The sequence below is a fragment of the Mustelus asterias genome, chromosome 15 (genome assembly GCF_964213995.1).
Source record: "Mustelus asterias chromosome 15, sMusAst1.hap1.1, whole genome shotgun sequence".
NCBI classification, from domain to species: Eukaryota; Metazoa; Chordata; class Chondrichthyes; order Carcharhiniformes; family Triakidae; genus Mustelus; species Mustelus asterias.
Genome location: NC_135815.1, coordinates 60,371,451 through 60,387,460, shown reverse-complemented (window position 1 = coordinate 60,387,460; position 16,010 = coordinate 60,371,451).

Genomic DNA, 16,010 nt, shown 5'->3' with positions numbered 1-16,010 from the left:
GTGTGGGACGAAAGGGCATTATGCTAAAGTCTGCAGGGCTAAACCACCCTCCAAGCATAGCAGCGCGGCGTGTGATTCTCCAGAGCCTGTCTCCTTGTCTCCAGCTTCTTCGAGGTCTTCCACCACGTGCGATTCCAGAGCGCCGCCATTCCTGACGACGAAGACGCAAGACACGTGCGACCTGCAGGGGCCGCCACTTTTAGCGCCACCGACCACGTGCGATCCATGGGCGCAGCCATTTTGGTCGGCACCGACCGCAGACGACCAGCAGGGGTCATCATCATCAACCATCTCAGCTGCCTGCAGTTGCACTCACGACCCAACGGTGGCGTCAATCATCCTGGACCAGGCCAAGCCTCACAGACTCGGCAAGTCCATGATGGGCATAGAGGTAAATGGACGCCTAATTCATTGTTTGTTTGACAGCGGGAGCGCGGAGAGTTTCATTTACCCTGACACCGTGAAACAGTGCGGCCTCCGAGTATGGACTGTCAGACAGACAATTTCGATGGCGTCGAGGTCCCGATCTGTTACCGTGCTTGGGAGCTGCGTGGTCAACCTGACGGTGCGGGGCACAGTTTACGAGAACTTCAGGCTCCTCGTGTTACCGCACCTTTGCGCTCCGATACTCCTGGGACTAGACTTTATGGTCCACCTGAGGAGTGTAACCCTGCAGTACGATGGGCCACTCCCTCCACTTTCAGTGGGAGAACAGCAGCCTCCAAATTGCCCAGCGCACTCCACATGTAGCCTCTCGGCACTCAGAATCACCCCGCCATCTTTATTTGAGAATATCGTGCCAGGCTGCAAGCCCATCGCAACTAAGAGCAGGCGTTACAGTGCTGAGGATCGGATCTTTATTCGATCTGAAGTTCAGCGGCTCCTCAGGGAAGGGATCATTCAACCTAGCACTAATCCATGGAGAGCGCAAGTCATGGTGGTTAAAACTGGAGACAAACCCCGGATGGTCATAGACTATAGTCAGACCATTAATAGATACACGCAGCTGGACGCGTATCCTCTCCCACGCATATCTGACATGGTCAACCAGATTGCACAGTACCGGGTGTTCTCCACCATTGACTTGAAGTCAGCTTACCACCAGCTCCCCATTCGCCCAGAGGACCGAAAGTATACGGCCTTTGAGGCGGATGGTCGTCTTTACCACTTTTTAAGTGTTCCCTTTGGCGTCACGAATGGGGTCTCGGTCTTCCAGCGTGCAATGGACCGAATGATGGACCAGAACGGGCTGCGGGCTACCTTCCCGTACCTGGACAACGTCACTATCTGCGGCCATGACCAGCAGGACCACGATACCAATCTCCAGAAGATTTTTACGCACTGTGTCTCACCTGAATCTGACCTACAACAGGGAGAAGTGTGTATTTAGCAAGCACCGCCTAGCAATTCTCGGATACGTGGTGGAAAACGGGGTCCTTGGCCCTGATCCAGACCGTATGCGTCCCCTCCTTGAACTTCCCCTTCCCACTAGTATCAAAGCACTGAGAAGATGCTTAGGTTTCTTTTCATACTATGCACAGTGGGTTCCCAATTATGCGGACAAAGCCCGTCCGCTCATAAAGTCTACCTCTTTTCCCCTGGCAGCAGAGGCTCGCTTAGCCTTTGAAGGGATAAAAGCCGACATCGCGAAAGCCACGATGCACGCTGTTGATGAGTCCATCCCCTTTCAGGTGGAGAGTGATGCATCTGATTTCGCCCTGGCCGCCACACTTAACCAGGCGGGCAGGCCCGTCACCTTTTTCTCTCGCACCCTCCAAGGCCCTGAAATTCGGCACTCCACGGTGGAAAAAGAGGCTCAGGCCATTGTGGAGGCCGTCCGGCATTGACACCATTACTTGGCGGGAAAACGATTCACCCTGCTCATGGACCAGCGGTCCGTGGCGTTCATGTTCAACAACACGTTACGGGGTAAGATCAAAAATGATAAAATCTTGAGGTGGAGAATCGAACTCTCCACCTACAACTATGATATCATGTACCGTCCGAGGAAGCTCAATGAGCCCTCAGACGCCCTGTCGCGTGGAACATGTGCAAGTGTGCAGGAGGATCGATTACAGGCCCTCCACAATGATCTCTGCCATCCGGGGATCACTCGGCTCTTCCATTTCGTAAAGACCCGGAATCTACCCTACTCGGTGGATGATGTCAGGTCAATAACCCGAGGCTGCCAGGTATGTGCTGAATGCAAACCGCACTTCTACTGACCTGACAGGGCACACCTCATTAAGGCCACTCGCCCTTTTGAAAGACTGAGTGTGGACTTCGACAGATCGGAACGTGTACTTCCTCAACGTGATTGACGAGTACTCACGATTCCCTTTTGCCATTCCCTGTTCAGACAGGGCCACGGTTATCAAAGCATTACGGGATCTTTTCACCCTGTTCGGTTACCCCAGCTATATCCACAGTGATAGGGGCTTGTCATTTATGAGTGACGACTTGAGGCAATACCTGCTCTCAAAAGGGATTGCCTCAAGTAGAACAACGAGTTACAACCCCAGGGGTAACGGGCAGGTTGAAAGAGAAAATGCTACAGTCTGGAAGGCTGTCTTACTGGCGTTGAGGTCTAAGGGTCTTCCAGTCTCCCGTTGGCAAGAGGTACTTTCTGATGCGCTCCATTCCATCCGCTCCCTCCTGTGTACGGCAACCAACGCTACTCCACATGAGAGGATGTTTTCCTTCCCGAGGAAGTCTTCCTCTGGGACCTCATTGCCGTCTTGGTTGATGTACTCAGGACCTGTCCTCCTGCGGCGGCATGTTAGGACCCGCAAGTCCGACCCTTTGGTTGAACAGGTCCATCTCCTCCACGCCAACCCTCAATATGCCTATGTGGCATATCCTGACGGGCGAGAGGACACGGTCTCTATTAGAGATCTGGCGCCTGCAGGGGACTTGGAAACCCCAGTTACTCCCACACCCCTAGTTAGGGACCCCTTGACCTTTATCTCCCCTCCTGACACGGCGCGGGCAGTATCGGGACCACCACTTAATCCTCTTACTCCCGTGTACAGCTTGCCTGAGTCCAGGAGATTGTCGCCACCTCGAGGCGTGCTCGAGTCCAGCAGATTGTCGCCACCTCGTGGTCCACCTGTCCGTGAGGAACTGGAGGAGTCACTGGACACCGTCTTGGAGAGAGGGTCATCACGGTCACCAGAACCGGCGTTACCGCCAGTGTTGAGGAGGTCGCAGAGACGGTGCGGTCCTCCAATACGACTGAACTTGTGAATATATGGACAGTTCGTTCTGTTTTTTTGCCCCGCCGGCCTTTGTTTTAAAGGAGGGGTGAATGTGGTGAACCATAGTTGGTTACCACTATGAGTACTGAACCATAGATGGTCAGCACTATGGGTACTTGTAGATATGTTACTGTTGTCACTGTTGGGGTTAGGGTTGGGGTGTTCTACCTGTTGATATTGTTCTGTGGTACACTCCAGTTGACTCCGCCTACCTGGAGGAGTATAAAGGTCACTGCACTGCCTGGTGACCCTTTAGTCTGGGATTGTATTGTCTATAGTATGCTCCATTCTTGTTAGTAATAAAAGCTTTTATTTCGAGGGTACGATCTAGCCTCCCGAGTGATTTAATTGCGCATCAGTATAAGGAGGGAATTTTCCCATCCTGCCCATCACTGGAATCGTAGCTGGGGAGCAGGGGACCATGCAAAGGCCTATTGGCCTCGGGTAGGATTTTCCAGTTTTGGGGTGAGCCCGGCCAGAAAATTCCACCCTAAGTGTTGGAGGTGCGGAAATAAAAATGACAATGGTTGAGGTTTTAATATGATTGTGTAGCCAGGTTTAAGAATTAATAATTAATATAAGAATAATAGAAAAATGGTTATAGATTCCTTTGATACAGAAGGCCAGCTTCCTCTTTGTTATAATGTTTAGCACCTTAAAGTCACAGAATTTTGAACTGCAAGAACTGTACAAGCTGATGTTTTTAGCAATAATGAAGTTTTGGAGTCAGACTGCTAGAAATAGCAGGGTGTAGGCACACTAAGATAAGTTAGAAAGCTCTGCAATATGGACAAGGTTAAATGTGAGGAGTACAAGATGTGCCTGTTCTGGTAAAACCCTTATGTAATGTTACATCAAAATTTAAACGATGGGGCAAATTTTACCATCCTGCCCGCCATGGGAATCAGAAGAGGCGAGGGGCAGACTATGGAAAGGTCGTTGACTTCAGGTGGGAAGTTGTGGTTTTGGGGTGTCTCTTCACCAAATTCTCTTTATTTACAAATGCAATTCCACCCCTAAGGGTGCTTCAGGTACAAAGTCAGAATCTGGAGTATCAGTGGCCCTAAAACTCCTCAATATATATACAGGTAAGACTCTCTGATTGGGCAGGCAATCATTACCTCAATCAGGGAGCTCATACTCCAAGAGGCCAAACTCATGGGCTTCGTTGAGGTCATTACACCTCTCTGAAGTAGCGCTGTCCCTGCATATGCTTGAAAAATAAACTGGTCATAACCTGTTCTGAGTCTCCTGTGATTAACATGGAAGAAATCAACGATAACATAAGCATTTTACTAGCATGTGCTCTTACTCTAACTTTTACTAAATCTATTAATTTTCCCTAAAAAAATCATGGAAGGCTTTAAACAGGAAGATGAGAATTTTAAATTTGAATTATTAATGGATCAATGTGGATCAGTGTAAACAAAGTTGATGGATGAATGGGATTTGATATGAGTTAGGATACAAGCAGTGGAGTTTTTGATGAGCTCAAGGATGAGTAAAGTGGAAGAAAGTAGCAGGCCTGGAGTACGTTGGATTATCCATGTGGTTCCAAGGTTGGAGATCAGTGAATGTTTCCCATTTTGATACATAATAGTAAAGTACTTTGGGTAAATGTGGCATGAAATTTAACAGTTCAGCCAATTTATACATCATCATTTTAATAACATTATCAATGATGAAATGTGAATAGTTATAATGATATGAAAGTGATTGTAATTAAACATGACCATTGCTTACTTACATATACCCACACAGAGCAGATAGTGGCAGGGTAACAGACAATTCTTGAACACAAATCAAACCTCAACCAGAGCAGGATGGCATTAAAAGCTTTGAGATTTTTAACATACTGTTAAAATTAAATAGCTACTCTCAAAGCTAAAGTTGTCATGAATATTCGGGAAAAACTGTGAGGCTCTCATTTTAAGAATAATTGAGGTAATTATTTCAGTAACTTTGTCTCTCAAGTCCCCTCAGAGCATGACGCTTTCAGCTCACTGTTAGGATCAGAACCTATTTGCAGGTTTCGACCAGCTATGATGTCTTCCATCTGACAGTCATCACACTGTCCATTGAAAAGATTATGACTTCCTCGGAGCTAAAATAGAGAGCCTGGGAAAACAGGGATCACTATCATGATTTGCTTGTTGATGACAATGCAGGCAGCTTGGCACTGTCTACTCAATTGAATTATCTCTGTGTATAGGCAATACTAACCACATTGCTTATTGGTTGGACACATCAGCTGTGTGTGGGGGGGGGGGGGGGGGGGGTGGGGCTGGTGGTGGTGGGGGGATCAATGTTCTGAATGGCGAGCACTAATTAAAGCTAGCTTGCATTTCTTAAAGTTAGCCTTCACATCTCAAAATGACAATTCATAATGCCCACTGGAAGCCTCAGTTGGTGCCTGGGCAGACGGACTTAATTAGGCAGAGGCAGAAGGGTGGCACATTCCCACACATCATTCTCTCACCCAATTAAATACCCCCTGCCTCTAAACTGGCCTCTGTGGGGAACATCAAATTTCACCCAAGGGCAAAAGGCAGAGAGAGCAGATTGCCATGGAGCTCAGTGCCAACACTTAAGTCCTGAGAATCGGGATGCAATGTCGCAAGAAGTTCAATGACCTCACATGACTGTCCAAATTCACTAGGTGGGACATTCTGGCCAGTGGGATCTTCTGGTCCCACTGATATCGACCCCCTGCCAGTATGTAACAGTGATATGTGGGTGTGAGGATAGCAGCAGTGTGTATGTGTAACCTCCAGTGAACCTGTTTTGTTAGAAGAATGCTAAGCAGACTTGGTGGCACCCACCTCAGTAGGAGGCCAGAGGCATAATGTGACAAGGACAGCACTTGACAGCTGAAGGCTGAAAACCATGTTCTGTGACCTCCAAATATGGAACAGACCTCTTTTGATCTTCCTATCCCCACCCGATGCTAGTATTGGGCACAGGCCATTGAATCTCCGAGAAGGATGCAAAGGGGCGATAAAAAGAGCAATCTGGAGCCCCAGCTCTCTCTGCTTTTTGCATCTTCTTCAATGGCGTCCCAGAGAGCACATTCGACTGGCAGCCAAACCAGCTCCTTGTACCATATGGCCAGCATCATCAGACTGACTAAGCCCAGAAGACCACCCTGTTGAGACGACCCGAAGACTAGAACCAGCCCTAGGTGACAGGGGAAGCCCAGATCCTGAAACATCAGCCAGTACTCAAAGACTGAGAAACAGCCTGTCCCAGCCATATTGAATGGGTATTACCAGTGTTTTTAGACAAATACAGTGATAGGGATCTACTTCTGACACCTGCTTCTGAAGATTCGCTATAGGGTGTAGCGAATCTTCGGAAGCAGGTGTCAGAAGTAGATTTGAGACTGTTTACTTAGAGATTTAAGACTGTTTTCTGAAAAGTGAAGAGATTGAATGTTGTTTTTCCTTGATAAAATGTTCAATGTTAGACCTTTACCTGACTCTTATCCCCTTCGTCTATCTCACCGTGTAATGTTCTGGTGTTAAAAAGGGTTACTGCAGACTGGTCAAGGTTAGTCGGGGTACATTTGCCCACCTTTCACTTTACAATAATAACAAGCCCACATCCAATGGATTAGATGAAAGTTCTGTAGTCCTGTTACATCCAGTAATAAATGGTAACAGACAATTAAACAATAATGGGAAGAATAGGTTCATGAATATCCCCATCCTTAATGATGGTGAAGCCCAGCACATCAGTGCAAAAGAGAAGGCTGACCTGATTGCAACCACCTTTAGCCAGAAGTGCCAGGTGGGTGATCCATCTTAGCCTCCTTCTGAGATCCCCCAATCACAGAAGTCAGTCTTCAGCCAATTCAATTCATGGAATGTGATCTCAAGAAATGGCTGATGTCCACAAAAAAACTGGAAAAAAAACCAATTCAGCTATTATTGTCCCAACACTTTACTCTCAATCATTAACAAAGTGATTGAAGGTTGTCATTGACAGTGCTAACAAGCAGCACTTTCTCAGTAATAACCTGCTTACTAATGCTTAGCTTAGCTTCTGCCAGCACAACTTGACTCATTACAACCTTGGTCCAAACATAGCCAAAGAATGAACTTCCAGACGTGAGGTGAAAGCGACATCTGGGCAGCATATGTCATCGAAGAACCCGAGCAAAATTCAGTCACTGGGAATCAGGGGGAAATCTCTCCATTGCTCAGAGTCGTACCTAACCCAAAGGAACATTCACTCCCTCCACCTCTCTCACACTGTGACAGCAGCATCTACAAGATGCATTGAAGCGACTTGCCAAGGCTTCTTTGAAAGCAACTTAAAAACCTGTGACCTCCACTGCCTAAAGGAACAAGTGCAACAGATGCTTGGGATCATCACTGTCCTCAAGTGCCCCTCCAAGTCACACAGCATCCTGACTTGCGAATATATCGCTGTTCTTTCACTGTCACTGGGTCAAAATCCTGGAACTCCCTCTCTAACAGCACTGTGGGAATATCTACATCATTTGGAAGTCAGTGGTTCACTTTCCAAGGCCAATGTGGAATGGGACATAAATACTAGCTTGCCAGTGGTGCCCATATCCCATGAATGAATAAAAGTACTGGTGGACTGCTGCAGAACAAAAGCATCATTACTGCTGCCAGAGTACCAGTTAACAGCATTATATGATTTGCTTCCTATATTTACTTACCAGCTGGACATTGAGGGAGTGGAATCCCTTCTATTTCTGTTATTGAGTGAATCTGAAATGTAGCATCCAAAAAGCAATGTGCCTTCAGCCAGTGGTACCCTGCTCCAAGGGGAAAGCCTGCAACCCTAGTAAATCCACCTGCTCCTTTCAACTGCTTGTCTTTGGAAAAATTGAATGAAATCTATTTTTGAATTCCAAGCCTTAATGGCCTTCCTTATGCAACAGCAGATGGCAAACTACAAGATGTTGCAAATACCTCCAACTCCATCCCGGAAGGAACCAGGTTTACAGAAATTCATTGGCACTAACGTTGGAACTCTGGATCAACAGGTGGCAGATTTCAGTGAGGATCTCCTCATGGAAGGGCATTATTCCTTGATTTTGGTTTGATTTGATTTATTATTGTCACATTTATTAGTATACAGTGAAAAGTATTGTTTCTTGCGCGTTATACAGACAAAGCATACCATATATAGAGAAGGAAAGGAGAGCATGCAGAATGTAGTGTTACAGTCATTGCTAGAGTCTAGAGAAATATCAACTTAATATGAGGTAGGTCAAGAAGCTGTTCTTGAGTCGATTGGTACGTGACTTCCCAATGAAAGAAGATGGAAGAGAGTATGTCCAGGGTGCGTGGGGTCCTTAATTATGCTGCTAAAGTTCAGTTAGGAAAATTGATCTACTGAAATAGTGGAAGAAGATCTGCAGAAGCAGTTCTTATCAAACAAATACAATGTTGTATTTGATAGCTGTGAGGATAAGGGTACACACTGTTGGAAGATTGGGCAGGATGCTGGCCACAAATCACTTTAAAAAAGAGGCTGGGCAAGGTTGGAGGAGAAGGAAGAAGAAGAGAGTACCGCCCGCCAAGGGACCATGCATGGTCCGTTGACCTCGGATGGGATTTTCCAGTTTTGGGGTGAGCACAGCCAGAAAATCCCACCCATAATGTATAGTTGTAGGGAATTCAATAATTATGTGATGGATAAAATTGTTTGTAAACGGGATGAAAAATTCCACTTGGTATGTTGCCTATCTGGTGGGGGGTGAAGGACACCTCAAACAGCTTGATTGTGTGACCCAAATACTGGACTGATGTCTGGAAAAAGTCTTTTTTTTTTGATATGCAGAGCATGTGTTTGAAGATGTTTCAATGTTGCTTCTAAATTATTAATGTGTTCTTGTTCACTTGGCCCTGTAATTAGAAAATCATACAGATATTATACAGATATTTGTATACTAGAGAGACCACTTAAAACCTAATCCATCGATCTTTGAAGTAGGGCTGGTGTGAATGTTATTCCAAAAGACCATCTTTTATAATGAAAAAGACCTTTATGAGTAACAATGGTAAACAATGGTTGAGATATAGTGGCTACATTTATCTGTAAATATGCTTGTGCATGATCAATCTTGTTGAATTTCTGCCCACCTGATAACCCAACAAATAAGTCTTGAATTATGGGAAGTGGATATTGATCAGCACACAACACTGGATTTATGGTTGTTTTAAAACCACCACAAAGATGAACTGAACCATCTGGTTTCATGACAGGTACGATGGAGGTACCTCCAGAAAACTCCAGAATCATAGAATCCCTACACTACAGGATCAATTGGGGCTATTTCATCAGCAATTGTCCATTTTGAAAAAAATATTTTTAAATTGTATAAAGTAACCAGGCTTACGGAGATGTATATGTTTTTTTCTGGCTGTCCTCTGGCCAGGACATCAACACATACTCACAATACTCTCTTCTTTTGCTTCCTTTTATTCTCCTACGGTCACTGAACCATATTTCATTCTACCTCCTGCTCCTCAGACTCACACACTCTATACTTTGTGCTCTTGCCACTACTGCATGCTTTATTTTCTCACACCCATTTAGAATATATGAGCTATTCAACCATGATTGTACATTCTCAAAACACCTCAGAAATCTATCAAAAACATATTCCCTTCCATGTGGGGTACAAGATGATGCACAACATTAGGCTGCCACAACAGGTGGAGGTTAAGCCTGTCTGCATAACCTTTGCCCTTTGGAAAATAACATCTGAAGCTGCTTGCGATAGCTAGCTCCTGTGTCTTTCTTTCAGATACTGAAAATACCGAAGCTCCTGTTGTATTTCAGGAAAAGAGGCAGCCTTTTTGAAGTTGAAATGTTATTGACCTGACTCTCAAAGCACCAGCTCAGAAACTGGCACTCTGCACAATTCAGAGGAGGGAATCTTCACACGGGGAATCGCTGGCCATAAGTATGCAGCATCTAAGTCAGGGCGATAGGATGCATCAGATGCCAGTTTGCTTGAGGCTGAGATCACATCCAAGCTCAGCCAAAGGTGACTCAGATTCTGACATCCAGAGTCTAGTCTACCTAAGAAGGTCCATGGCTTTAAACCAGGAAATGCTCAATGCACTGGGCAGCCTAAGAGTGAACATATGCAATGATTAAAGCTTCTGGAAGCAAACCTCCTACTAGCGTTAAATCTTTGTGCAAAGAATGGAATCACAGAATCATTCAAGTGCAGAAGGAAGCCACTTGCCCATTGTGTCTGCACCAGCTCTCCAAATGAGCAATTTTCTTAGTTTCATTCGCTTGCCTTCTCCCTGTAACCCGGCAGATTCTTCCTTTTTAGAAAACAATCTAACTCCCTTTTGAATGCTTCAGTTGTGTCTCAACCACTCTCTCAGAGAATGTATTCCAGACCTGAATCACTTGATGTGTGAAAAAGATATTCTCATGTCACTTCTGCTTTTTTTTGCCAGTTTAAACCTGTGCTCTGTGGTTGTGCCCTGCCTTCCAATCTCTGCCCTGAGCCTTCCTGTCAGTAATTTCAGCAGAACTGAATGGCTGTTAGTCTCAGGCAGCACTCACCAGCCATTCAGCTCTTGCGTCCTTTGAGCTGGTGAGCTGCTGAAGCTTTGTGAAACTCATGGAAAATTCTGAACACAACCTTGATGGAAACTTGACTGAGGCAGAATGGAACATTCTCTCTTACTGAAACCACCCTGCCTGGCTATAACTTCCACCAGTTGCAATCCCCAGTCTCTCAAGGTAGTGGTGTGGTTCCATTAACTAAATCACACATTGGTCTGCCCCCCTCCATCTTGATGTGGAGATGCCGGCGTTGGACTGGGGTAAACACAGTAAGAAGTTTAACAACACCAGGTTAAAGTCCAACAGGTTTATTTGGTAGCAAAAGCCACACAAGCTTTCGGAGCTCCAAGCCCCTTCTTCAGGTGAGTGGGAATTCTGTTCACAAACAGGGCATATAAAGACAGAGACTCAATTTACATGAATAATGGTTGGAATGCGATTACTTACAGCTAATCAAGGCTTTAAGAAACAAAACAATGTGAGTGGAGAGAGCATCAGGACAGGCTAAAAAGATGTGTATTGTCTCCAGACAAGACAGCCAGTGAAACTTGGCAGGTCCAGGCAACTGTGGGGGTTACAGATAGTGTGACATGAACCCAATATTCCGGTTGAGGCCGTCCTCGTGTGTGCGGAACTTGGCTATCAGTTTCTGCTCAGCGACTCTGCGCCGTCGTGTGTCGCGAAGGCCGCCTTGGAGAACGCTTACCCGAATATCAGAGGCCGAATTCCCGTGACTGCTGAAGTGCTCCCCAACAGGAAGAGAACAGTCTTGCCTGGTGATTGTCGAGCGGTGTTCATTCATCCGTTGTCGCAGCGTCTGCATAGTTTCCCCAATGTACCATGCCTCGGGACATCCTTTCCTGCAGCATATCAGGTAGACAACGTTGGCCGAGTTGCAAGAGTATGTACCGTGTACCTGGTGGATGGTGTTCTCACGTGAGATGATGGCATCTGTGTTGATGATCCGGCACGTCTTGCAGAGGTTGCTGTGGCAGGGTTGTGTGGTGTCGTGGTCACTGTTCTCCTGAAGGCTGGGTAGTTTGCTGCAGATAATGGTGTGTTTGAGGTTGAGCGGTTGTTTGAAGGCAAGAGGTGGGGGTGTGGGGATGGCCTTGGCGAGATGTTCGTCTTCATCAATAACATGTTGAAGGCTCCGGAGGAGATGCCGTAGCTTCTCCGCTCCGGGGAAGTACTGGACGACGAAGGGTACTCTGTCCACTGTGTCCCGTGTTTGTCTTCTGAGGAGGTCGGTGCGGTTTTTCGCTGTGGCGCGTTGGAACTGTTGATCAATGAGTCGAGCGCTATATCCTGTTCTTATGAGGGCATCTTTCAGCGTCTGGAGGTGTCTGTTGCGATCCTCCTCATCTGAGCAGATCCTGTGTATATGGAGGGCTTGTCCGTAGGGGGTGGCTTCTTTAACGTGTTTAGGGTGGAAGCTGGAGACGTGGAGCATCGTGAGGTTATCCGTGGGCTTGCGGTACAGTGAGGTGCTGAGGTGACCGTCCTTAATGGAGATGCGTGTGTCCAAGAATGCAACCGATTCCGGAGAGTAGTCTATGGTGAGTCTGATGGTGGGATGGAACTTGTTGATGTCATCATATAGTTGTTTCAGTGATTGTTCACCATGAGTCCAAAGGAAGAAAATGTCATCGATGTATCTAGTGTATAGCATCGGTTGAAGGTCCCGTGCGGTGAAAAAGTCTTGTTCAAACCTGTGCATGAAGATGTTGGCATATTGAGGTGCGAATTTGGTCCCCATGGCTGTTCCGTGTGTCTGGATGAAGAACTGGTTGTTGAAGGTGAAGATATTGTGGTCCAGGATGAAGTGGATGAGATGTAAAATTGCATCTGGAAACTGGCAGTTGTTGGCGCTGAGCACTGAGGCAGTTGCAGCAATGCCATCGTCATGGGGGATGCTGGTGTAGAGTGCCGAGACATCCATTGTGACGAGGAGTGCTCCTGGTTCAACTGCTCCATGTGTGCCGGGTTTCTGTAGGAAATCCGTAGTGTCGCGACAAAAGCTGGGGGTTCTTTGTACAATGGGTTTCAGGATGCCCTCGACATCGCCGGAGAGGTTCTTGCACAGGGTCCCATTGCCCGATACGTTGGGACGGCCGGGTGTGTTTGCCTTGTGTATCTTCGGGAGGCAGTAGAGATCTCCAACGCGGGGAGTGCGTGGGATGAGAGCACGGAGGGTGCTCTGAAGGTCCGGATCAAAGGTCTTGATCAGAGTGTTGAGTTGACGGGTGTGTTCTTTGGTCGGATCTGCGGGTAACTGTCTGTAGTGTTCCTCGTTGTTTAGTTGTCGGTACACTTCTTTGCAGTAATCCGTTCTGTTCAATATGACGATGGCCCCTCCTTTGTCTGCTGGTTTGATGACAATGTTGCGGTTGGTCTTGAGAGCGTGGATGGCGTTGCGTTGTGCTTGGGTGATGTTCAGTGCTGTCTTGTGAGTGCGGCTGATGAATTTGGTGTTGACGCACCTCCTGACGGCTTGGGCATACATGTCAAGTCGAGGGCAGCGGCCTTCCTGTTTGTGAACAGAATTCCCACTCACCTGAAGAAGGGGCTTGGAGCTCCGAAAGCTTGTGTGGCTTTTGCTACCAAATAAACCTGTTGGACTTTAACCTGGTGTTGTTAAACTTCTTACTGTGTCCCCTCCATCTTTGACAGCTTCTGCTCCTTTCAGCATCTCAGCTTGTTCTACCCCTCCTTGATTTTTGACTGGGATTCTTTCTGCACTGAGCAACTTTTATTGTTGGTGATTTAAAATTCCATCTCAACCTTCACTCTCTCTCTCTCTCTCCTCTGAGCTCACATTTTTTCTTTCCTTCCATGTAAACTCATCTGCAAGACCCTCGGCCCTTCCATAAGTAACCTAGGCACTTCCATTGTTCTAAACACATGTAGCACAGGAATCACAGAATCTCTACAGTGTAGGAGGGGGCCATTTGGCCCCTCGAGTCTGGACTGACTCTCCAAAACAGCATCTTATCGAGGCCCACTCCCTTGCCCTATCCCCGTTACCTTGTGCATTGATCATGGCTAATCCACCTACACATTTTTGGACACTAAGGGGTAATTAACCCTGGCCAATTCACCTAACCTGCACACCTTTGGATTGTGGGAGGAAACTGGAGCATCCAGAGGAAACTCACACAGTCATGGGGAGAACGCACAAACTTCACAAGTCACCTGAGGCCAGAATTGAACCCAGGTCCCTGACGCTGTGAGGCAGCAGTGCTGACCATTGTGCCACGTGCTGCCCAGGTGATCTTGGATCATCCTCCCGCACTTCTCTTCACATCCCCTTTCTCCTTTCTAATTCCAATTCCTTCAGTGGCTGCCTGCATTTCCCTTATAATTATACTTTTAAATTTCCAACTGACGATCCTTTGGCTCTTCATTCATCATGACATTGGTTCAGTCTTTAGCTCCACCTTTGATATCCTTTTCCCTATTAAAATAATTACTCTCTCTCATGCTGGTAACTTCATCTTGTCTTGGCCTAAACTCCACTCTCTTAACTCCAGGAGATGCAGATGAATGTTTATGGCAGACGCTGGTTTAGCCATTCCTCTTGCTGGATCACACAAAGCACTATTGAGTCCTGCCCTCCTCTTCTAAAACTGTTGACTATTTCAGAATCATCCTGGAATGGAAAGATAAGCCCTGGCTTCTCTTCTCAAATACAAGGGATTTTACAGCCTTGCACATCCCAATACTGTAAAATCCTGCCCGAGGTTAATGGACCTTTCTATGATCCACTCCTTGTCTGCTACGACTCCCGTGGTGGGCGGGACGGTAAAATTCTGGCAAAGGTGTCTTCACAAAACCCTATCCCCTGCTCCTTCCATCTTCACCTCCACCAAATTTGAGGAGCTTATGGATTTCTTTGTCACTGAGATTCAGACCATTCTTTTAGCTGTCTCTGCCACTCCACTCCCTTCCCTAGCCCACCCAGTAAAACATACCGTAAGATTTCCCCCTGTCCTAGTTGTGAAGTTTTTTGATTTGATTTGATTTATTATTGTCCTATCTATTGGTATACAGTGAAAAGTATTGTTTTTTGTGCACTATAAAGACAAAGCATACCATTCATAGAGTACATAGGGGAAAAATAAAGGAGAGGGTGTAGAATGTAGTATTAGAGTCATAGCCACGGTATAGAGAAAGATCAACTTCATATAAGGTAGGTCCATACAAAAGTCTGATGGCAGCAGGGAAGAAACTGTTCTTGAGTCGGTTGGTACGTGATCTCAGACTTTTGTATTTTCTTCCCTGTGGAAGAGATATGTCCAAGGTGCGTGGAGTCTTTGATTACTCACATCTTGAGAACTCACATCTTTCTCGACATGGACTTCAGTAAGGCCTTTGACAAGGTCCCTCATGGCAGACTGGTGCAGAAGGTGAAGTCTCATGGGATCAGAGGTGAGCTGGCAAGGTGGATACAGAGCTGGCTTGGTGATTGGAGGGCTGTGACAAGTGGTGTTCCTCAGGGATCAGTGCTGGGACCTTTGCTGTTTATAATATATATAAATGATTTGGAGGAAAATGTAACTGGTTTGATTAGTAAGTTTGCGGACGACACAAAGGTTTGCGGATAGCGATGAGGACCATCAGAGGATACAGCAGGATTTAGATCGGTTAGAGGCTTGGGCGGAGAGATGGTAGATGGAGTTTAATCCGGACAGATATGAGGTAATGCATTTTGGAAAGTCTAATACAGATAGGAAATAAACAGTAAATGGCAGAACCCTTAAGAGTATTAATAGGCAGAGGGATCTGGGGTACAGGTACACAGGTCACTGAAAGAGGCAACGCAGGTGGAGAAGCTAGTCAAGAAGGCATACGGCATGCTTGTCTTCATCGGCCGGGGCATTGAGTTTAAAAATTGGCAAGTCATATTGCAGCTTTATAGAATCTTAGTTAAGCCGCACTTGGAATATAGTGTTCAATTCTGGTCGCCACACTACCAGAAAGATGTGGAGGCTTTGGAGAAGATACAGAGAAGATTTACCAGGATGTTGCTTGGTATGGAGGGCATTAGTTATGAGAAGAGGTTGGAGAAACTTGGTTTGTTCTCACTGAAATGACAGAGTTTGGGGGGTGACCTGATAGAAGTCTACAAGATTATGAGGGGCAGGGACAGAGTGGATAGTCAGAAGCTTTTTCCCAGGG